Genomic DNA, 26000 nt, shown 5'->3' on the forward strand with positions numbered 1-26000 from the left:
TCTCATCTGCTTAATTATTTTTCATGATTTTCCTCTTCACTTTTTACAGTTTTCCCACCCACATCAATTTGACAAGGCTTTCAGAGACTCACCAAGATCAAGTCGTCACAAAGCATTCGATTTGGCTTTTATACAAATGGGAGTTCTTTCTTTTTCTTCACTCACATTTCATCAGTTTACATAATATTTAAAATATTATAATTTCATATTTAATTGCAGTTGAATCCCATCATTACAATGACAAGTACATAAGTTTGGGTAGCAGTACAACTGGCATTAGGCAAGCATGCATCTCAGTCCACAGAGCAGAGGTCATAGCAGCAAATGCATAGTGTGTAGGCATGGGCAGGACGTTGTAGAGAGAAATGAGAACACCACCTAATGCAGAAGTTCCACTGAGGGCATTTAAGAGGATTTCTACTACATTCTAATTTTGTGTTACTATCCACAAATTTTTTTAAATCAGTTTTTTAACTTGTAGCTCTTCAATGATGATCTATAACAAAATCCAAATTCCTCTTTCTCCCTTGTCATTCTCTGTCTCTCCTTTGCTCCAACCTCTTTCCTCCACCCTGCCCCCCGACCCCCAAATTCATGAGATAGGAGGCTGGGAAATTGAATTTTGCTTGAGATGCACCAGCGGTATCTTTATATGAATATTAAAGACGGGGGGCTGATGTACTGGGGCTTTTTAGGGCAAGAATGCAAGCAAAATTTGCCACTTGGGTATATAATAAGTGACCCCATTGTACCAGTCGAGACAGTTGAGAAATTCTAACCAGCTTTTAGTGACTGGTGGCCCTGAGGAGGAGTGTGGTGTGGTGTTGGGGCAAGTGATAGAGGAATTCATAAAGAAAGAGGAATTTCCTGTACACAAGCCACTCTCCCCCTTGAAGATCTGCAGACTCAGGAAAGGGAAGGCAAGAGAGATGGAGAAAACCCAAGAATTGTTCATCAAAATTGATGTAGCATTCCAAAGTCATTGGATAAGTGGTGTCAGTGCTAGATGTCAGTGACCAGTGATGAAATCTGTGATTCAGGGACTTTCAGAAAAGTTTCGATTGCTTACTTTTGAGAGGAACCTAGGATTCATAGAGGGAAAAAAAAGACATCTGTTCTCCAACAGCCTGAATGACAGAAAATGGACTGAGCCCATGGGAGGAAGTGAAATAAGTTAATACAAACGTCAAGTGAAATCAGTTAACATTTTGGAGAAGATTCCAATGTGTTGACTTGTTGAACCACTAAGTTTCATACTGGGTGTTTCTAATGATGTTCTCCCATGAATAAACGTACCCTCATAAATTTTAACCTTCAGTTAAAACTGCAAAATGTTAGAAATGGTTTCTCTATGACTCTTCAAATTCTAAATGTTGAATTCCAATTCATCATGCAACCCCTACTGCCACAATAGTTTCATTTATCTATGTTGCCCACTTTTGTCCATGGTCCCATCATTTCAGGCAAAATTATTATTTTTTTATCCCACCTAATATAAAAGAGTCTCTCATGACTGTAAATTCATTATGTCCTTGGGAAACTTGTTCCATTTTCAAATAAATTCAGTCAAAACACTGTTCTTACCTGAGGGAACCAGAATCTGCTTCCTGTATTTATTACTCATCAGTCCTGCTTCTCTTGGTGCAAAAAAATTAGTTTATTTCCCTTTTATGTGATAATCTCTCAAATATAAGATGAGTTACCGAGTTCCCATAAACATATTCTTGTTGTCTTTGAAAGAAAAAATAAATTCATCTTTTCTGGAAAATTTAAGTCTGTTTACAAATAGCATTAGGTTATTTGAAGAATTCAGTGTTTATTGTTTGAAATAAAGATTTATTTTCTATTCAGCCTGTCTTTGCATATTTTAAAATGCTTTTATATTTCTAAATTTATTATGGACCAAGAATTGACTCTATTTTTCTGAATGCTGTCTCACCTAATCTTGGCAATCCTGTTTCTCTATTTACATTTACATAACAGATCAAAGGAAATGATGATATTTTTTGATAGTAGGCTGTGGAATATCTGGGTATAACATCTACTAGAAAGTCTCTAAGATGCTATGACATTTTGAGGCAATTCCAGTAGGTGAGGAAATTGAGAATAATAAGGTGGATTTCAAGGGCAGTTGTTCCAAAATGGGTGAAGCAAAGTTGTGCAAGTTTTGTTGCCTTATAATTTTAATGGAAGTAACTCTGTGCTTGTTTAGTATTATAAGAAAGTCTGACATTCTTGTTTTTATCTTTCTTTTTATCTTACTGCCTATCCTTAACTTATTCCACTGCTTTCAAGTGGTTCTGAGAGAATAGGAAATAATCAATCAAGAAAAAAAATATTCTCTGTTGTTTATTTTATTTTGGCTTTGCTACTGGTGAGCCATGTATCAAAAAAGGGTCAGAATTGCTCAGATCGATGTAGAGTGGGACAGATTCTTCCACTGTATACAGTATTATCTGCACAGTTTCTCTTCCTGCTTCTTCCTCATCAAGGTGGCAATGATCTAGCATTCAAACAAACAAACAAACAAACAGCTCATTCCCCTGTCTTTCATGCATATGAGTATGGTCATGTGGCACATTGGCCAAAGCAATACAGAAAGAAATCCCTGGAGAGCCTGTCCTCTGGAATTAAAAATAAATAACCAAACAAAAAAGGGCCTTGCTCGAGAAAGGCCTTCTTTTCTTTACCTCTTCCTCCCCTCTATAATAGGCCCAGAGATCATTCTGGTGACAAGGTGAAGAGGTGACAAAGATTATGACAGAGAATTGCATACTAAAAATCTAGGAGCAGAAAGATGAGATGCCCCTGGGTCCTTGACCACATTGTTGAACCACTGTCCCAGCTGTGGAATATCTACTCCCAGACTTGTTACTGCAGAAGACAGACACATTTCTTAGTTGTTGGTATACATGTGAGTTGAATTTTTCCTTATTTGCAGTGAAATGCATTCTGATCTCGTAAAGAGGTATGGCTTTCTCAGTGGAAAATATCTCTTGGTCATTTTAGCCATGGATAATTAAAGGTAATGTTAAAATATAATGGTGGAATACAAAGGCTTTATGATTCCTGTCAATCATCTGTTATCTTTGAATACTAAATTCTGAGCAGAAATAGATTTACTGACCTATGTAAACCTACAGTTCCTACCATTATAAAAATGTTATTTAATATGTTTTAAAAAAATTGCCTATGTGCAAATATGACCACTTTTTAGACAACAAAAAATAACAGAACTTTTTATTTCTATTAATTTCATGAAATATATAGTAAGCCTGCAGAGAATATTTTCCATTTATCTCTAAATTTGAAGGACATCCCATATAAATTTCATTTATATATTTCAGCAAGGATAATGACATAATTTCATACTTTCCCACAAATGTTTGTTTTTATTTGGTATTTAAAAAAATCTAAGTTTTTATTCAATAGCACACTGAATCCCTTTTATTCCAAACTCCTTCTCCATAAGATTTTTTTATTCTTGGCAGATAAATCAAGAATTTTATTAAAGCACTGTTGACATATTCATCATATACTTTCAGTTATCTGATATCACTGGAAGAGTAAGAGGAAAAGTGGAAATACTAGAAGCTTTATTGCTTTGAGTAATTTTTCTAGAGGTAGATTCAGAGTTTGAGAAGGTAGTTGTATTTTTGTGAGGGTTTAAGAAATAAGGAAGGAAAAAAATATACCAAAGAATTTATTTTCTTTAGTTTCTTGGCTGAAGTCCCAAGCTGAAAGGAGTTGTTTTGGATTTGCTCCTAGTTTTCATCTGGAGGCCTCAAGAAAAGCACAGCACAATTTGTCACCAGAAATGGCACATGTGTAAGAGATGGGGGCACAGAGCAGCCACCAAGACCTCTTTGTAAAGCAGAGAAGATCCCAGCTGAAGCACAGCTGCTTCTGCAATGCAGTATCAGTCCCTTAGAACCTGAGTACTGGTTTCTGTCCCTCAAAAACTTCAAAAAATATTTGCCATTTTATATGAGGATGTAGAGGACATTGATCATTACTTAATTTTCACCTTCTCTTAGATTCTGTCCCATACCAGGCTCGGAAACAGAGTGATATAGGGCATGGGATTTTGAATTGTTTACTGATTTGGCTTTGGGAAATATCTAGCAAACATTAGAGTAAGGTCTGGGAGGTACAGCTAAACCTGACTTTGGTGTTTCTTATCCTGTGTCACCTCTCTGGCAACCCACTTGAACGGAACTTGGAGAAAATAGCCTTCTAACTTATTAGGTATCTTGTTGAAATCACTCAACCCAGTCAATCACAAGCTCTTCCTTCTCAGACTCCCTTGACTTCAAAAGATAAATTGGTTAAATGCTAGGTATGTGGATATAATGAAAAAGCAGACTGAAACTTGTCACAGTTGATGTCATGTATCTGCGATAATGTGTCACACTCTACAGAAATTGTTGGCTTGAATGTCATGGAGAATAAAGTCCCAGTGTCAACGTTACAGATTAAGTCCTCAGATCTTTTTTGCCTATTTGTTTTATTATATTTCTTGACCTGAACATATCAACTTGAAAATAGCTCTATATTTTTCTTTCTGTCCAGTTTTTTTTAATAATTACAAAAAAAGAAATAAAATACTAAGCAGTTTTCTGAAAGAAAACAGAACCTTTAAAACCCCCACAGCAACACAACTGTGATTCCCTTAGCTTCCTTCCTTTCTCATCTTTGTACATGTGCATGGGTGTTCTGCAGCACTGAGTCACAGCCACCATTTTATTTTGTGTTCCATCTTGTTTCATCTCACACTGTCCACCTATTGGATCAGTAAGTAAACTGTGATAAACACTAAAACATAAGGACAGATCATATATGTTCAATATCATTAATATTTGTAACTATATGTTAAATGGTCACAAAATGTACATAAAGTGTGACAGTTGCAACAAGTTTTTTAACAGTGCCTTACTTTTTGGATATTTATCTTAGTTCTAATTTTCCCCTATTTTAGATAATACTGCAATATTTTTCCCGTCTTTGAATTAGTTAGTTCTTTATGATAAATTGTAGGGTGAAAGACCGTGGACATTTCATGGCATTGAATATCTATGGCTCTTTCCAGTTGACACTGTTAAGAGCCACATGTAAGTGTATTATCAGCCATGGTATATTACACTGTTAATGCATTTGTTTCTGTAATCACTGATATTATTCAGAAAATTCAGATCGTAAAAGGAGTTGTTATACTGAGACCTTAGCCTACGTAGAACCTCTAAGAATTATATTCCTTTAAATCGTTTCTACGTTAATTATTAATAAGATTTTTACTTCGTAGGCTGTGCATTATGACTCAATTCCCCTTATCCTTGTTAACTCTCTTTCCTGCTATAATAGTTTTACTGGGATTCATTATGAAACTTGTAGAACCATAAATAGCCATGGGTCATACTGCCTTCTGAAAAAAGTGAGTTCCACTGGAATATAAATCCAAATGAAAAATAAAACATTTTGTATATTTTAACATTAAGGAAAGGGGACAATACTATATAATAATTTTTCCTCTGAAAATGTTTCCTTCTTCTGCATTGTACATTCTTACAAATAAAATATATTATGCTATAATAATCAAATGGAAATACATCTTTCTTTAGGATATACCATTTGATTATTCAGTTACTCACATATACTTAGAACAACCCCTGCTTTCCTAAGGTTGGAGAGGGAGCGTATACTTCGTACAGAGATGAATGAAACTGAGGGTCAAAATTGGCCAATGTCAAATCACAGGCAGAATGTACAAGTGAGAATCCCAAGTCTCACCCCATTCTTTGTGTGAAGTTGTTTTTTCCCACACTCTGTGACTCTGGGACCTGTTCTTGAGACAGAGTTGTTTTTTTTTTTTTTTCTTTTCTTGTTTTTTTCCTTTAAGTGATTTTTAGTTTTGAGGGTTAAACGTTGGACTGGAACCTGAGGAAATGTGGGTGTAACTAGTACATCATCATTTTGGAAATAAATGGGTAGATATTTGAGAATAATCTCAAAGCTAAAGATAACTCTGAACTGCTGATAGAAGTTGGCCTGGGCTTTAGTTTTTTATTCTACTTTGAAGCTTTCTTTAACTGAATAACTCTCTCTTGTTCTAGTAAGTGAAGACATCAGGATATAACAGTGAGACCACCAAGCTCAACTCTTTCTCATTTCACAAGGCTCAAAATGTGCGTGCATGTGTATCTTCGTGCGTTCATGTATTTGTATGTTTAATAGCAACACTAGTGAATTTTTTTAAAATTACAAGTTAATACACGCTAATTACAAAAAGTATGCAGTATTAAGTTATATAGGGCATAAAGTGAAACTTGTCTTCTCATTTGCTTCCCACCAACATTTTAAAAGCTTATCAATATTAATAGTTCTGTATATCTTTTCTTAAAGATTCACTTTGTGTGCATCTAAATATAATTTTATGATATGCTACCATTCGTGTGCTTTATTTCACTCATAGAACATTATTATTACCTCATTATAACAATACAATATCATAGCAGAAAATATTGAAAATACGGATTAATATAAAGAATAAACAAAAGGTGCCTGTTTTCACATTACTAGGCTTTTATTCATTTATGTTTTTTGAATGAAATTGGATCACACCATTTATGATGTGTTATAACATTTTTTTTTCTGTTAATATATTTTGAACATTTCCTATGGGATTAGATGTTCTTCTATGACATAATATATTTTGGTTACTTATTTTAAAAAATATTCCAGAATTTATTTATCTCATCTTCTATTGTTGGGTCGTAGATTGTTTTTCCTATTTTCTCAATATTATAAGTAATGTTGGTACATAAAGCTTTATGCATATCTTTACTGATTATACTGTTTCTTAAAATTGAAATTGCTGACTCAAAGCATTTGAAATTTGCTGAACTATTACTAAATTCCACTCTGAAAAAAAATTTAAATTTATTCTCCCAACAAGTAATCTGCAAGAGCATCTGTTTGTGAAGAGATTACTGTTAGACTTTATTATGCTCAAAAGGATCACTCGAGAGAGTACATAAACCATGGAATGAGGTGCAGTATGTAACTGAACCACTAACTTAAAGACTAAATAGTTCCAAAGGATTGACTGGCATAACTCTAGTTAACTACCAATTGCTTGTCAAAATGATTTGATAAGAATCTAATACAAGAGTTTTAAGCATAAAGTATATTTAAAACATTATATTGGATATAAAACATATTGAGTATAAAATAACATTTTTATACATTTCTAGCATTCTGTCTGTCATTCTAAGTAACACCAGAATAGACTGGGGTATGTTGTAATAACAGACAACCCTCAGATTTCAATGATAAAAACAAAATATTAATTTTTCGGTTATGCTGCTATTTGCTGTGGTTGTTTGTGGCTCCGCTATATTCCGTGTTCAGTCTGACACCTAGGCTGCAGAAACAGTTCTTACCCAGGATATAGCTGGTCTTGTGGCAGAGAAAAAATAGATGTGGTGGAACCATTAATAGGCTTGAACTTGGGCTCAGAAGAGACACATGATTACTTCATCCCAATTCAGTAGCCAAAATGAGTCATATTTCTCACATCATTGTGGTGGAGACATGTAATTGTTCCACCTTGAGAGGCAAGGTAAGCTACATGGTCAAGCCAGCTGTCGACATAAGCGGAAAGTTCAATTCTGTCCCACCGTATAGCAGAAATATTTCAGACCAGAATAAAACCCACCACATCCTGGTTCTGGAAGGGGCTTAAAATGTGGAAAGGTCTTTGACATGATCCACTGCTACACTGCAGTGCTAGTCCAACATCTGTTTGCTGCAAAACCTTCCAAGCTCTTGCTCTAGAGGTAATACACATAAAATGAGTGTTTTCATATGAAGAAATCTCTACAATAGTCAATATTTAAAGCATGTAAACCTTTGCCTCGCCCACACAGATTTTATAAAATGTATTTCCCTCCGCCTCCTTTTTCCTGATTGCTATTGTACAAATTGTCACATTGCAGGGAGGATTTGAAGGTAACTGCTCAAGTCTGAGGCCTGTGCAAAGTCCCTTCTCTTGGTGTGTGTCTACAAATGTTCTTTTGAGTTTAGGGAAGAGTAAAGGGAAATTTATTATAAGCCTCTGCAATATTATATGAAAAAAATTTCTTCCAGTATTTGTCATGATTACAAAACCATCTCTTTCTACAAAATTTATTTTCTCTATAGATGTTTCTTCTCATTATCAGCTCCAAATAAAGCTGTTCTCCTTGGCAAAATGTGACAACACTGAAATTTGCAGTTTAAATGTTTCATTTATATAGAGAGATTCAATATATCCCAATTTTAAATGGACAAAGCACAAAGATTCTTAGCATATCTTATGAGGTAAAATGGCTTGGTGATACGAGGGCAGAAGTAGAATATCTAAGGTCATATGTATATATGGTGTTGCTGCTGATTTCAGTTTTTATTTATCACCCCTGTGTGTGTCATATGAAACAGCAATCTATCCAATTCCAGTGTCTGAAGTCAGTTATCCCTCATATATTACACTTCTCTGTTTACTAGGTACTGAATCTAATCTGTTGACTTTTATTGCAAACTTAAATACTAGAAAATCTAAAAGACTTTAAATCATTTTTAATATGCTCACCCCTTGCCATTGCTATCTGTAGAATTTTCCTTTCCTGTAGCATATGGACATATTTTGATGGAGGTGAATTATTTTAATTTTAGCTTTGATTCACACTGAGATAACAGAGGGAGGGTTTGGATCTTATTCTCTTTTCTGCTTGCTTGAGTTTTTTGTGAAGTTGTCATTCAAGGTTTTTCCATATCACTTGTCACTTAAGATAGCAGAGATTGTTGCTTGGTAGTGCTGGCCGTATTCTTCGGGATCTGGGGAAAACTAAGTTGAGAACTTCAGGGGCAGTCTCTTTCCATCATCTCAGTCTGAGGTTAATAATGATACTCCTCTTTTCATTGAATTATTCTAAGGCCTTTGTACATTTTAAGCTCTCTCCGTAAACCTAGGTCTATGCTCATTGAAGATTGAATATATTTACAGTGAAATAGTTTCCTCCAGGGAAAGAACCAAATTGGCTAGAATGAGGGGAGAAATAAAAAAAATGTCTCATTAAGCTTATACTACTGCAGGCTAATGTAGACAGTTGTATTATAGTTCATTTCTGGTTTTTGAATGTGTCCCAGGGGTTTTCCAGCTCTCTGGCCTAGAAACATGAATAAACTTGGAACTTGTGTTCATGAGTTTGCCTACATGTGAGCAGTACACCTTCAGGAGCAAGCATAGTGATCGTCAGCGTATCCGGGAAGCATGAAAATTCTTGTGTATTTCCAGTGTGGCGCTCACCTGCTCTCCATGTTGTCTAGTCCCTGCTCACTCTCAGGAACTTGCTTAACTTATTTCTTATTCCTCTGGTTCCTCAAGTTGCTCGTTCTTGTACCTCATCAGTACTTGTAATTATTTGTCCATAATTACATTAAAAATAAAACTCCTTTGAAGCACATACTGCGTTGTGAAATGAATCCCTTTCTCCTTGTTCAGGAAATCTCATTTATCTGTTTGCTTATTTACTGCAAGTTTTAAGTGTATGGTTCGTTGTCTCTCTTTCCACAGGGTCCCCTTTCACCATTCTGAACAAATTCACAGACTATGTGGGAAAATCACCCACAACGCCATAGCTATACTGCTACTGTTTACCCAGCAGGATGGTAAAGGACCTGTCAGTGCATTTTGGTGACTAACTTTCTCGAGATGTGGTGAAATATCTGAAGTAGCTTCACTTGTGAAATCTAAACTGTGAATATATGGTAAAGTTTGTATCCTCACAGTTGCCTTATCGTTTTATTCTTAATACGTCTAATCTTTAACTGCCATTTTTACACATTTGTTTGCCCAAACTTTCTTTCCAAATTGAATTCTGTTGTCCATACTTGCCTTCCTGAAAATACCCACTTCCATGGTTTCTGTGATGCCATTTGTATTATTAGTCTACTGGGACTGTCACAACAAAATGCCACAGACTGCATGGGTGAAACAGTAGATGTTTATTTCCTCATTGTTTTGGAAGCTAAAAATCCAAGATCAAGGCATCCTCGGTGGTGGTTTCTTGTGAGACCACTCTTCCTGTCTTCTAGGTGGTCACCTGTTTGCATGGCCTCCTCTTTGTGTGTGTGTGGAGAGAGAAAGAGATCTCTGGTGTCTCCTTTGCTTATAAGGACACTCTATGGAATTAAAGCCCCACCCTTATGACCTCATTTAACCTTATTTACCTCCATAAAGGCCCTATCTCCAAATATGGTCACACTGGGGGGCTAGTGCTTCAACGTACAGATTTTGAGGGGGAGCATAATTAAGTCTACGGCACCATTCTTTATAGGTTCCAGTACGAATTTCTTAACCTCCTGTGAAAGGTATACTTTATCATTCTTACTTTACAGATAGGAGGATGGATTAACACAAAGACTATCATGTAAGCATTCTCTTCATCTGTGAGTAAGAAGAGATTACATGAATAGTGTCTTAACAAAATAAGGTGTTAATTTTTACATGTAATAGGAATTCCAAAATTAAGAAGGTCAGGCCTGATGTGCTGACTAATGAAGTCATCAAGGACCGAGGCTCCTGCTTTTCTGCACAACCAGCATCATAGTGGTGTGGTGTTTATTGTCATGCTTGGCCCCTCACAGGATACAAGATGCCTGTGCAGCTATTACATTATCTACTTTATTTCTTCCTTTCTGACCTGTATGCCTTTTCTTTCTTTTTCTTGCTACATTGCACTGGCAAGGACTCCAAGTACTATGTGAGATCAGAGTAAACTTCCTTGTCTAGTTCCCAATTTTAGGGGAAAAGCACTGCCTTTCATCAATATGTACATTAGCTATAGGTATTTTTATATATTTTCTTTAACAAGTTGAGAAAGTTCACCTCTATCCCTAGCTTTCTGAGGGTTTTGATCATGAAGAGGTATGGAATTTTGTCAAATATATTTTTCTGAATTTGTTGATATAATTAGGTGATTTTTCTTCTCTGGCCTATTAATATGGTAGATTGCATTAATTGCTTTTTGAATATTAATCAGTCTTAAGTCCTTTGAATATACCCCTTTTGGTTATGGTATGTAACTCTTTTTATATATCGCTGAGTTCTGTTGGTTAATCTTTTGTTAAGGATTTTTTGCAACTATATTAAACAGGGATATTGGTCAATATTTTTTTTTTTCCTTTTTCTTTTCCCAATTGTCTGTCAGATTTTTGTAACAGGGTAATACTGTCCTCATAAAATGATGTTAGATGTATTCTGCCCTCCACTGTCCTAGAGGATATTGTTCAGAATGAGTGGTAATTACTCTTTAGAATTTTGTTAGAATTTTCCATAATTACTGTCTGATCCTAGATTTCTTTTTTAGGATATTTAAGACTATGATTTAAATAGTTTTAGTAGTAACAGTTTAATATTTCATGATTGGTGATCTGTGGTGGATTGCACTTTTGAGGTATTGGTCCATTTTGTCTAAGTGATCAAATACTTAAGTGTTCAAAGTTGTTCAAAGTATTGTCTCAGGATCCCTGTAATGTCTACATGGTCTGCAGTGATAGTCACCATTTTATTGCTTACATTGCCGATTTGTGTCTTCTTTCTTTTTATTTTTTATTTTTATTAAAGTTTTGCCAATTTTATTGATCTTTTTACATAAAATAACTAGTTTTCTGTTTCATTGATGTTCTCTATTATTTTCCTGTTTTTAAATTCATTGATTTTATGTTTTGTTCTTTATTTGGTTCTATTTTCTGCTTGCTTTGATTCCTTTCTCTCTCTCTCTCTCTTTTTTTCCCCTAGTTTCTTAAGGTGGGAAACTACATTACTGATTTACTTTTTATCTTTTTTCTAATGTAAGTATTTACTGCTGTAAGTTTTCCTCTCAGCACTGCTTTAACTGTGTTCCAAGAATTTTGATATATTGGATTTTCATTATCATTAATTTAGATGTATTTTTGGATTCCCTCGAGGCTTGTCTTTGCCACTTATATCATTTAGAAGTGTGTTGTATAATTTCCAAGTATTTGGAGATTTTCCTGTTATCTTTGTTTTATTGATTTTTAGTTTGATTCCACTGTGATCAGAGAGCATACTATGTATGATTTCAATTTTTTAAATTTGTATAAGTTTATTTTATTGTCTAGGATATTGTCTTTCTTGGTAAATGGTCCATGTGAACTTTAAAAATATACATATTGAGTAGAGAGTAATATAAATGTTGATTAGATTTGTCCATGAATCATACTGTCAAATTCTTCTATATTGTTTCTGATTTTATATCTAGTTGTTCTATCATTAATGAGAAATAGATTTTGAAATATCCAGCTATAATATTGTATTTGTCTATCTCCTACCTGTCCTCTTATCTGAAATTTTGCTTCACATATTTCAGAACTCTGTTGTTTGATGCATGCATATTTAAGATTCCTATGTCTTCTTGGTAAATTGCAAATTCTTTTAGTTTCAGTTTGCTCCTCACTGATCAGTGTCTAATGGTAGTGCTGTCAAATGCGGGGAATCAGTATAATCAATAATTAAATGATCTTTATTTCTCTTAAGAGAAACAGTTAATTTTTTGCCATATTATTTCCCCATCCGGAAATACAGCACTTTTTTAAAATCAATTTATTGGGAATACAAAAATACATATAAAAATATTAGTGAATGCCCTTTTGTCACAACTAAGTTCAAAAGAAGATTAGTTTAAAAAAAAAAAAAAAAAGATCCTCTACTTGAACCACAAAGCTCTTTGGGGATCTGAGGTGTTATAACACAGGGGCAGTATTTTCACTGTAATATTCTAATCGAATGCAGCTTGGAGTTGCAAACTCAAATTCATGCCAAGCTCAGTATTTATCAGAAATAAGTGAAGTTGGTCATATGTATAAATAAATGAATGAATGAATGGATTATTAAATGAAAACAATGATGTAAGAGCATTATAGATGATAATTGACATTCAGCCTCCATTATTTTTAGCATACAGTAATGAGTTTAGAGTGTTGTGGTGATGATTAGAAGGGAAACAGAGGCTATTCAACTCAACTACTGTGCTTTAATGCCAGGAGACAGAGAATGTAGGTCCAGTATGATAAGTAGAATTCTTAAATGCTCCACACTGTTCCCATCCCTTGGTATTCATGTCCTGTATATTCTAGAATGTGGGTAGGATCTTTGGCTTATGATGGATTTCACCCTGTGGTGAGATGATGTTATAAGACAAAGATGAAGAGAGTTTGCTAATGCAATTAAGGTCCCTAATCAGTTGACTTTGAGTTAATAAAAATGGAGACTATCCTGAGTGTGCTTGACCAAATCAAGTGAGCTCTTTAACATCAGGTTCAAACCCTCCCTCTAAAGAGATTCAAAGCAGTAGAGACACTTGAAGCAAGCCACCATGAGTTCTGTAGCCACAAGTTGATGAAATCTCCCAACAGTAGTGTAACCTTAGAAGAGGACCCTGAGCCTTAGGTAAGACCCTTGGTCTAGCTGACACTGATTTCAGCCTTGAAACCTGCCCCCTAACAAAAGAACCTATGTAAGTTATTCCCAGACTTCTGACATACAGAATTTATTGAATTATAAATGGATATTGTTCAGTCACTAGATCTCTATTTATGGAAGTTCAACAATGTGTTAGAATGAAGTATGCAACTACTTGTTTGATAATTGATGATATATTCTCAAGACAGGTGTTTTTTACAGTAATCCTATTTTCCTCCCCTGTCTCCCTTCACTCACTCTCTGCTAACCTGATGACCCTCTTTGCCGAGTTCCCAGTGTTCTACCTCAGGAAGCTCATGCACTTTCTATTCTCAGTTCCTGAATCAGTTCTTATCAGCCAGGCAACCTGAGAACCTCATTCCTAACCTCTGTTATAGAGGTTCTAGAGAAATATTATATTTTTCACTCTTAGTTCATGGGAGTTTCTAAGCTAGAATCGTATCAGATGGTCTGACAATAAAGGTAAGCATGGAAATTACACATTGTCAAGCCTAGGTTATTATTTTCCATCCTTGAATCCAGTGTGTTTCCTTGAGAGAACGATGATAAGTTGTAGTTGTTTATTTGCCTAATTGTGCCTTCTCATAGCTTGTGATATCCACATGGACAAGGAATGTGTCTCTTTTGTTCCACCAATAACTAGAGCCTGGGAAAGAAGTTAGCACAGGGTAACTCAATAAATATTTCTTGAATTAATAACCCAGCATTTAATGTGTCTGGGGTGCATCTTGAACCTCCCTCCTTTGTTGCGTTTCTCCCCTTGCAACAAAAAGGTTACTGAACAAGTACATATCATAGCCTGAGGCTTAAGGCGTTTATAATTTAGTTGCAGTCAAGGGGAAGTCATTAAGTGCAATCATTCAAAAAAAAAAAAAAAAGTGATACATATAGCCCAGAGAATGAGTACAGAGAATCCAGAGAGTCAGGGGAAGGTATTATTCATGTGGACTAAAGAAATCAGAGAAAGATTCAAAAACTAACAGAATAAAAATGGACTCTAAGAATATTAAGCCAAGGTTTAGGAGGAAAGAAATATTTGGAGCCGAAGACATGATCTTATCAGTTGATTCACAAATAGTTTACAGTGGGAAAAACTTCTATTTCATCAGTGTATAAATTTATGCCTGCTTTCCAATTATTATAGTTGAAAATAGTTTCTAAGAAGTTGTCGAAACCTAAACATCTAGTCACATATTCATGAAAATAATGTTCTTTTGCAAAAGAAAGACCTCTAAGATCCTTATGGTTTCTATGCTTTAATCAATTTTCTGAACCCTTGGTTTTCATTTTTGAAGTTAAGTTCCCCCACGCCCCCACACAGATTTCTATTGTCTTCTGTTTTGGTCTGACTTGAGGATTGCATCCTTTCTAAAAACAGACGTGACATGCTAAGTACCAATTTGGTTTTCTTTGTTGTCTTTATGTAATAACCAGATCATTACCAATTTCTTTAATGAGATTTAACAAGATCTATAGTCTTGGATTGTACTTATCAAGACCAATGATGCCTTGTATTAATGAAAATTGTTAAAAGGTTTTATTCCCTGTCGTTAATTTAATTCTCATTTTGTTGTTTCTTTTGTTGATAGAACAAAGGAAAACTCATCAAAATATCAATTAATAATATTTCCTGGTTTTACCAGTAACGTTCTTGATAGCTAGTGAATAAATTGCATAAGTTTCATTTTACCTTGTGCTAATTCCGTTTACTCTCAGAGCTTGGGTATGGAGCTCCTAACTGGTGTTCCAGTTCTACTAATTTTTCCTCAAAGAACAGGACCTTTTCCAAATTTTTAGAGCCATAATTCATACCAAGTCTTTTAAAGTATAACTATTAACTTGTTAATATGGAGAAGAGTAAGTGACAATTTCAATAGCAAAGTGGAATTAACTCACAGGGCCAAGATGGCAGCCGTCTTGTTTTAAAATTATAATAATCCAGTCAGTCCTTATTGGCACCAACCTTATTAGAACTTCTCACTTGAAGATGAAAAATATAACCCACAGATTCCCTGAGAAGACTTCCTCATAAGCCTGTGCATTCCTTCTCCTTAGGTCTCTGTACTGGGTCAGTGGCAAGTGTTCATTTGTCTTATTTTCAAATATAAAAAAAAAAAATACATCTCTATGTCCTTTGAAAAGTAGTAGTATTTGCTATTTCCTAGTGATTTGACTCAATTTCGAATATATTAGTTGAATCAAAACTATACTATGTAATGTTAAGGACTAATAATTAGTTTTTTATTTGAAGAATAGACTTTTATTAGAAGAAGCTCCTTAAAGCAAGAAAAATAGTGAGAAAGAAAACACTGGGTAGAAAAGAGTGAAGCAATGTGTGAATCTGTTCACAGGAAGGGAATCCAACTCTCTCATACAGCTGTGCCTCCAAAAGAGATTGACCGTGTGATGACTTTGCTATATGGAACCAACTGCATGATTTACTTCCTCTCTGTTAACAAACTATAAATATGCATGAGAATTTGTCAGGAAAGTCAGGGATTAGTAACATGAGGAAACCCGTAGGTGACTCAGCCTTTCTGACTTGGGCACTATGTCTCTTATGGGGCATCCCCCTCCAACCTCCTCTCCACAGAGTAAATTACTTCATTCTCTGGATTTTGGGTGTGCTGTTACTTTCGCTCTTATATTATGTTCAGTATATGTGTTGCCCTGTCTGTGTTCCCTACTGAACTGTTAGCTCACTGAAGGCTAGGATAGAGTCTTATTAATTTTTATTATCAGTATCTTGCTTAGAACCAGCCTCAGCAGTAGATATGTAAAAATAAGCTGTGCTTGCTGAAAGGTGACACTCTGATCTGTTTCCCATAGCCTATGAATTTGTTTTTGTTTTTCCCTGTTTCATGCATGAAGATATGTCCATGTGAATGGATGGATGGATGGAAGCCAAGATAGAATGAATCATGATCGGCTTCCAGTGTGATGTCTACATGCCACACATTGTGCCGGACATTTGATTCACACCAAATAGTCCAGTTATTTTTCCTGGGGCCTCTTGCATTTTTTTCAACATAAACCCTGTAAGTATAAACCACCATTTGGAAAAGAACACCCTCCGAATTCAGTGGAACTAAATGTTTCATTAGAATCCATATCCCCTGCCTTGGCCAGGAAATTACACTAACATAACATACTTGCCCAGATATTCACAACTTTGTTTTTTAGTGCTATTTTCAGGTGTAATAGCAAATGAAGAATGAAGTATGTGAATTGCTCTTTCAAACAACATAGTGTTTGGGGGAAATCAATGGTTTTAATAAATTCTGACTAAGGATAGGTGTTCAACTTACACACATCCAAATTCCTTCCCCCAGGAATCCAGTCATAGACCCTGAGCTGACCTGAACACTCTCTGTTTTACTGACAGATAGATTTTAAGACTGAGCAGAATTTAATACAGAATAAAAATGCAGCTGTCTGTGGGGAGGGCTGCTGGAGACACGTGCCTGGAGCAGAGAGGCTGGGGAATGAATTTTTCAATGTGGTTAATGAAGTGTGGTGTCAGCGGAAGTCAGGGGCAATTAGCAACGGGGATAATGGGATGAGCCTGAGTAAACTTGTCATCTCACACGTCCAAGTGACCAGCAGCACAGGTGAAAGGTGAAGTGCATACGTGTCATTCTTACCCTTCCGTAGGAAAGAAATATAATTGTAAAAGAGTTGGCGACAGTCTATAAAGGAGCAGAAGGAGAGGAGCCTTTGGGACAAAGAATATTTGTTACTTACATCTGTGTACTCATTTCCTATGTAAAATGCACTTTCACAGAACTGTCTCCATAGTTATGGCTCTCTCTTCTTTATATTGTGATTGTTTTCCCATTATCGGGGTAATTTGAGTATATTAGAGTAAACTTAGGAAGAACAGAACAAATAAAAATCCCTCTGGTTAAAGATAATCATTGTTAGTATTTTGGCATATATTCTATCAGACAGTTTTTATATGGGTGTTTTATTATTAACAGTCATAATCCTATTGTATGTACAATTTTATCTGATTTTCCACCTAACATTTGATCAGTTTTCGTGTTAGTAGGAAGGTAATAACTATCGCTGACTTTCACTGTGCTTACTGTGCTCTGAGCACTGTAAGTGTTGGGATGCGATTATGACAACAACCCTACGGGGCAGGTGCCATTATTATCTTTATTTCACCAGGGAGGAAACTGAGGCACGGAGAGGGTATCTTTCCTAATGTCACATGGATGATAAATGCCAGAGCTGGCACTCAGAACCATGCAGTCTGGTTCCAGAACCTCCGGTCTCACTTTGTCATTAAACCAGGGGTAGCAAACTTTTTCTGTAAGTAAAGTGGGTCTTACAGACTATGTTGCAGTCACTCCACTCTGCCGTTACAGCACGATGGGTTTAGACAAGATGTAGATGCATATAAAATATACGAGTGAGCATTTCTGTGCTTAGATAAATAAAATAAGCCATGAGGATATATTGTACAACATGGTAAATGTAGCAAATATTTTATAATAATTATAAATGGAGTATAACCTTTAAAAATTGTGAACCGCGATATTGTACACCTGTAACTTACACTGTACAGCACCTATGCTTCAATTAAAAAAAAAAAATCCTTAGGGGCACTTAAATTTAAATTTTCTATAATTTTCATGGGTCACAAAACAGTATTTTTAACATGTGTTTTTTCAACTATTAGAAATGAAAACTATTTTTAACTCTGTGGCAAAAAAATAAAAAAAAAAAAAACAAAAGCAAACAAACAAAAAACCGGGTTGCTGGCAGCAGTTTGTAGATACTTTTATTAGATTAATTGATACATTATTTACCACCTGGTAGCATCCCCAAATGCTTAGATATTCAGGTTGTTTAAAACAAACATGAAATATTTGTTTCAAACAAAAGTTGACTAAGGTAAATGATACTATAATGAATATCTTTGTACATAACAATTTTTACTACTTTTAATCACATTTTCCTAGACTTGATCTGCTCAAAGGTCATGAACAGCTCTACAACTCTTCGATTTTATTGCCAAACAACTCGATATAGGAATGTACCAACATATACCCCTACCACTAGTCTAAAAGGACAGTGCATTTTGTTGTTGCTGTTATTAAGCAAATATTGGACTAGTTGTTACTGTTATTAAGCAAATATTGGACTAATTTATTTGAAATCATGTAACACATAATAATATTTTAAAAACATAAATTAATCACATTTAAAGATGAGTTGAGTAAGGTAGTCCTTTTCTTAATGATATTTGAGAAAAAATTTATTTAAGAAATTTTGTAAAATCTGTGTGTTGTCTCAAAATGCCATATCAGTATTTCATCCAAGGATGATAACAGAGAGTGGTTGGGAGAAATTTTTTAAAAGCGTAAATTTGATAGAGCGGTCTGTAATTTTATCCATATCCCACCTTTCCCCCCAGTGTTAGTTTTTAAGGTTTCTTAGAAATCGGCTTGATGAAAGAATGAAAATTTTCTTGAGTATTGCTTTTTTTTTTAAAGAAAAAACATTAAACTAGTACTATTTTATTTCTTTCATTATAATAACGTAACCTTGAAGTCAGAGGATGCTAAAATTCCTTTTAAAGTCTCCAAAGTGGAGTTTTCCATTGGCAGTTGAGGTATGTGCCACTAGATGGCGATATGGGTACCAGTCACTTTGCCCTTTTTTTTTTAATTGAGACATAATTGATATATAACACTATATTAGTTAGTATTGATTCTATTTTTATCCTTTATTTTTATTTTTAGTATATTTTTATTGAAGTATAGTCAGTTTACAATGTTGTGTCAATTTCTGGTGTACAGCATAATGCTTCAGTCATATATGAACATACATGTAATTGTTTTCATATAGTTAGTATTGCTTGTAAAACCTGATGAGAATAAAAGGACAGTTTTAGTGCTGCTTAGCTGAGCTGTGTCTGCAAACTTGGATGCTGTGGAGCCTGGGATTCAGAGGCCCAGGTTTACGGCTCGATGCTCTGGTGGAGTCCACATATATTTGATCAGCATCATGCCCTAAGTGGGGTCCTTTAGCTCCTTGGTGGCTGCTGAAAAATGTAAGGAGAATTCAGGAACAAAGACCTAGACAGACTGATCCACACAACCGGGCAAACATCCTAATGCTTCCATATACCTGTTAAGGGTATTATCTTCACATAAGATTTCAATTTTTGGAGTAATGAGGATATGTTAGCTGATAGGGATTCAGAAGCTAGTCCATCTCCCATTGGAATTGATGGGTGCAGGCACCACAGTGAAGTGATGAAATAATTTAAATCACAAGTTAAGTTCAGTTCTAATGTTTGAAGGGGGTATTTTAAGCTCAGCATGGATTTCCTTCCACCTCCTCTGATAGCTCACTGGTGAATTTAATGAGTACATATCCTTTGAACTGATTGCCTTCACTCTTTATAACCATATGATTCCAGAAGGAAAATTAATCTCCCTTGTGCCTCAAAATAACTCTAGTTTTCTACTTTTCATAGCACACTTAAAATCTCAGTCCAGTGGCTAGATTGTACCGTACCTTTTACAAAATGGCCAAGAGAAGGAGAGGGGCGGTCCCCTGTGCTTCATCCATGCCAGCCCGCTGACGTTTCACAAGAGCTCCAGTCTCGTCCAGGTCCACGTGCCTTTTTGAACATGATATACCCTTCGCCGGAAATTTCCTTTTGCATAGGCATTCTGCTTCCTCTCCAGACACTTGTTAAGCACATTCTTCATGGCCTCTGATAAGATTTTGGAGAACCCAACTCCATATTTATAAAATAGAATGACCTAGTCACCCACCCCCTTTTTTGTGCTCTGCTGTACCCTGGAAACATTTCTTTGAAACCCTTTATACTATATTGATTGCTGGGGTTTGTTTTTATATTTTCCTCCTGAGTGTGATGCCCACATGCTAAAGACTCGGTCTGTCTTGCTATTGACTGGACCAGTTCTTGACCCAGGCTGAAAATAAGAATAACTTAGAAAACATTTTTGAGAATATCAATGCCCAGGTTTGATCCAAGATGGATTAATTCAGAATCTTTGGGCTCAAGACTTAGGTATGAGTTATTTTAAATCCTCCCCTAGGTGATCCAGATGTGTAGCAGATTTGAGAGGCACTGGCCTAAGCCAGAGTCTGGGGGCCTGCTCACAGATCCAGCTGTGAAATTCTTCTCCGACATAATCACGCCACTCTTTTCTCTCATCCAGTGAGAAGCCAAGTGTATCATTTCTGAGACACATCTCCAGCCCTCTTTGACGCTCTGCCCATTTCTAACGGAAGACTGAGCGCTGTGCAGTCTATTTCCAGAGCTGCCATGAATATTTATACATCGCCCGCATCTTTACAAATTAGAGAGCATCAAGATGAATGAGAGTAGTGAATCAGAGAAGACACAAGTGTGATGCGGGCAGAAATTTACTATCTCATTTCTATTTAAAACCTGATGACTCAGAGGAGGCAGTTCACATCCATTTCAGTAAATTCTTTAATGCTCTCCAGCATGGTGCTTTGAATTTTAGCACTATTAGGGGTGACTTGATTTATTCCCAGGAAGAGTGTGCCTGCGTGGTATTGTGTGTGTGTGTGTGTGTGTGTGTGTGTGTGTGTGTGTGTGTGTGTGTAAGTATGTATTTAAGTTAGATTATTCAAGAGTACAATAGAAAAAATAAGAAATTACTAGGCAAATTGTTAATTATTTTTGTTAAGCTTCATTTTCTATGTTGTCTTGGTGACAGGGTGTACCTCCAACCCCTAATGAATAATTCTTAAGTCTGACAAAATGCTATTTGTTTGTAAATTGATTTTTAATGTCTTTGGTTTGCATTTTTTTCACTTAGCTTTTCAGCAATTATTCATTAGATTTCCAAGCCTTTCCATCTTTCTCATGCTCGAGTTCAAAACAGATTTTGCAGGAGACGTGTGTCACGATTATTTGTGATACTGTTATAATTTGACACTTCTGTACTGGAAAGTCATAGAGAGAACTATTAACATGCATCCTTTTATCCTAGTCTTTGATTATCTGGCCAATGTGAAACCATTTAAAAACCACACATTATAGCGTAAAGTACAGAAAATTTGCCCATAATGGTATCCACATGCCTGTATCATAAACACAATGGTGAAAGCATTATAATTTCATCAGGCACAAGGCACACGGTGGGTTAAGCGTGGTCTGTGGTATGAAGTCACAGTTTGGTATTATTAATTTCAGACTTTTACTTATAAATATAAATATAAATCATAATCACGGGGTTCCAAATTAGTATTCTGGGTAAATAGATACTTAATTCCAAAACTTCCTATTTCTCTTCTCCCTTTTGACTACTTGGGTTAGTAAACTCTTCTGTGTAGTCTGAGGGTTGAGGGTACACTTTCATTTTTCTGTGTCACATCTTTGCTGCACTCAGTAGATGAGGCAGTCTGACCTTCATGGTGAGAACTTGGAAATCTCCCACTCTTTCAAAGACAGCCATTTCATTAGGCATTTATTTATGCAGCAAATCTGTATTGTGACCGTACTATACTAGGCATTGAACTTATTTCTTATTTTTCTGGAGCTCACAGTCTCACAGGGAGAAAGATATTAAATTAAAACATACTATCAAATATTTCCTGAAAACCGTGATGAACATTAGTCTGTTGAAGTATCAGGAGTTATGACAACTTTAAACAGAGAATTCAGCCTTAACATGAGAGGTCAGGCAAAAAGCAGCTTTCTTTGAGGAAATGACGTTTTTAGTTTGGATTTGAAGGAATCTAATAAACGTGCTTTGGTCAGGGTGGACAAGGGGTCTGAGCAATTATGGCCAGCCACATTTTATGTATCAAGGGCTCGTGTGTTATAAAAGGGACACTGTACTCATTTTATCTTAATAATTAAAGATAATTATTCTAATCCTGGTGTCCAAGGAGCCAGCTGGGCATCAATGTATTAAGCCAAGAAGCCATATGACCAAAAGGGAAATGACATAGATCTGGTTTTCTGGAAGCAGAGGCTGCAATGTGAATTCGTGTTCAAGTGACTTATTGAGGACATGCTCTCAGGGTCAGGGTAGTGAGAGAAGCGGACAGGACAAGGGAGGATGAGCTAAGCAGGAGAGTGAGCTCAGCCAGAGTGCAGCTCTAGGCTGACCCAGGTGCTTGAATTGCAGCACAAAAAGTAAGAAATACAAAGCAAAGAAGCTGCCAACATTCTTGATTTAATCACACCCTCAAAATCCTTTTGCCGTCAAATGAAATGTGTTCACAGGTCCCGGGGATTCGGATGTGGATGTATCTGGAGGGGAGGGATGTTATTTTGCCTCCCATGGAGAAGATAACTGTACAATTACACATTTGAGTATATGCTAGGAAGGAATTATAAATCAATCGTTTATTATTGGGGAACCAAGTATTTCTTTTGTGATAAAGGGAAATTAAAACTGATGTGAGGAAAAGTAGGAGTTTACCAGTTGAGTAGCATAAGGAAGAGTATTGAGACAAGGATGTGTGGCAACGACCTGGGATGAAAATGAGATTGACACGTGCGAGGAGCTAACACAGCCTAGCTCACCTGCGTGGCGGTCAGCTGGGGAGGGGCCCTGAGACTCCCTAGAGCCCGGGGGCCTCCAGGTCACGAGGGGCCTGGGTGTGTCCAGGCTCACCCTTCTCACGCTAATAGTAGGTTTTGTTTCTGGACAGGGTGGATTTTGTAATCACTAAGCTCTGTTCCTCAGTCTCAGCTACTATCTTTTTTAGAGTTAAATTTGAGCACCACCTGTAGCAGGTGGGTAGACTATTACATTGGTTCACAATCTATGACTTACTCATAGCTTCCCTTTAATGTGCTTACTTTTTATTTTCTCACTTCCCCACTTTAAAAATAGCATTTTGTCATGAGGCTGATACACTTTTTCTTATAAATCTGTACATGAATTTTCATAAAAGTTATCCCATCATTGCCCAGGCCAAGGATAATCACCTTTAATGATTTGGTGTGTAGACTTACAGATATTTTCTGTGTGTGTGTGTGTGTGTGTGTGTGTGTGTGTGTGTGTGTGTGTGTGTGTATATATATATATAGAGAGAGAGAGAGAGAGAGAGAGAGAGAGAATGATGCTTTATAAGCTCTTTTATAACTTGAGTTTTCCTTTTTCACAGTACATGGTGGCTTCTTCCTTTATCAACTGCATGCAATATTAGTATTTCTGATTTCACACTAGTGATTTTAATAATGTACAGTGACTAATTTGACTATGTCACTCCTAATCTTTTTCTTTAACAAGCAAAGTGTCAGTGAGCATCCTTGTATTATCCTCACACGATACATTACATCTCCCCTTGGGATAAATTCCTAACAGTGGAGCTGTAGGGCAGAACCAGAAATAATTTTGTTCTATTTCTAATTTGTGCTATCTTGGCATATTTTATGCTCCCAGGGAGTTGCCTTAAAGTCACTCTGAACAAAGCAGGGTAATTAATTTAGTCCCCCTCTCCAAAGAAAGAAGGGAAGGAAGAAAGGAGGAAAGAAAGAAAGAATGTCCTCCTGTCCTGCTTCTATACATGACAGGACAGCAATGGTGGGGAGGGTGTGTTCACTGAATAATCCTTTCGTTTTGCTTTTTGTTTTAATGGAGTGGCGAATACCTCCATTTAGGTAAATGGCATTGCCTTTCATTTAGGCATTTGGGCCAAAAATCTATCCTGTTTCCTCCCTTTCCCTCGTTCTCTGCCTCACTCCATCAGCAAACCCTCCGCAGTCTGCTTCCCACCACCACCTGGGATGTCCCCACCCTTGTTCAAGCCAGTGTCACTGGACCACAGCAATGGCCTTTCTGCCCTTGTTCAAGCCAGTGTCACTGGACCACAGCAGTGGCCTTTCTGCCCTTGTTCAAGGCAGTGTCACTGGACCACAGCAGTGGCCTTTCTGCCCTTGTTCAAGCCAGTGTCACTGGACCACAGCAGTGGCCTTTCTGCCCTTGTTCAAGGCAGTGTCACTGGACCACAGCAGTGGCCTTTCTGCCCTTGTTCAAGCCAGTGTCACAGGACCACAGCAGTGGCCTTTCTGAGCTTTTTTCTTTGGCTCTTGGTCCTTTTCACTGCATTCTCAACAGAGAAGTTATAACTATGCTTTAGAAATGTTAGGCCACGTCACTCCACTATTCAGAACCACCTGTTGACTTTTCTCCGGAGGTGGAATGGAATGCCAGGCCCTAGGCTGCCCATCCAGGCCTCGCGTGTTCTAGGCCAGGCTGCCTCTCCAGGCGGTCTTCTCACGTCTCTTCCCACTTGCTTTCTCCTCTCCCCACCCCAGCTCCCTGCTGTTTCCCGACACGCCAAGGATCCTGCCATGTAAGGGATTTGTATTTCCTGTTTCCATTTCTGTCTCCTTTTCCTCAGTTATGCACAGGCCTTGCTCTCTTACTCTTCCAAGTCTCTGTACAAATGTCCATTGGCAACTTCCCATCACTCTCTCTCTCTCTCTCTCTAACTGCTTTACTTTTTCTTGATAGCACTAACTACTGTCTGGAATTGTATTTTCTGTCGATAAGTGCGTTTACTATCTGTTTCCATTACTTGAATATGAGCTCTAGGAAAGCAGGGACTTTGTTTATATTGTTTGACCAGTAACTGATTCATAGAAAGTCTTCTTAAGTATTTGTTGAATGCACGCATGCATGCACGCATGCATACACGCATGCATGCGCCAAGTGGCATGCTCACGTTTAGGGCTGGCTGGTTTCTGACCCTCAATCCCTTCATTAAGCTGGTCACAGATATATTTGGGAATGGAATAATCTAAGTCACACTTCTGATTTGTAAATAAGAGTTTAGGAAGTAAATGCCCTGCAAATTACTGACATTTCTGATCACGTGTTTTATGAATGTTCAAAAAGCAGGTGGAGGGAGAGGAAGGTGGTAACAAGCATACTGTCTTTCTTGAAAGACAGGGGCTAAAGAAAGCGCCTGTTTTCTCACGGGACGGGTTCCATTTTCATTCTGTAAAATATTGCTTCAGCATTTAATGTTTTCCCTTTTGTAAGTGCTATGAATGTGTGTGTGTGTGTGTGTGTGTGTGTGTTTCATTAGCAAACCACAGCAGCTAACATGGTTTGAAAAGGCTTCTCAAACACTTTGCAATTCTATGTACCAAGAGATGATAGTTTTCTAACTGCAGATTATAGAGTTGAGGAAATACTTTATTCAATTTATCTTAAATTTAATTTTATTCTCTGTACTGGTTCAGAATTCTCCTGAGGCACCTGCAAGTCTGATGGAGATCAGAGGCATGTTTTGAGAAATGCTAAATGCAGCCCTGGATAATTTTGTACAGCAGCCAGAGGAGGTCTGCATCAGTTCTTGGCCACCCACAAAGCTAATTAAATTTACCCATGTGAAAAGCAAACACCCACCCCAGTTATTTTGAGCGAACTTGCTGAAACACTGGTTACATCCTTCTGCATCCCAGCACTTCCTC

At 36.7% G+C, this 26000-nt stretch overlaps 1 protein-coding gene across 6 annotated transcripts in view; it reads left to right on the forward strand.

The window, feature by feature from the left end:
- Positions 1 to 26000, forward strand: part of LRRC4C (leucine rich repeat containing 4C) — a 1085469-nt gene that overhangs the window by 140293 nt on the left and 919176 nt on the right. The gene's annotated exons all lie outside the window — the stretch shown is intronic.

Source organism: Camelus dromedarius, chromosome 12, assembly GCF_036321535.1.
Source record: "Camelus dromedarius isolate mCamDro1 chromosome 12, mCamDro1.pat, whole genome shotgun sequence".
Lineage (NCBI taxonomy): Eukaryota > Metazoa > Chordata > Mammalia > Artiodactyla > Camelidae > Camelus > Camelus dromedarius.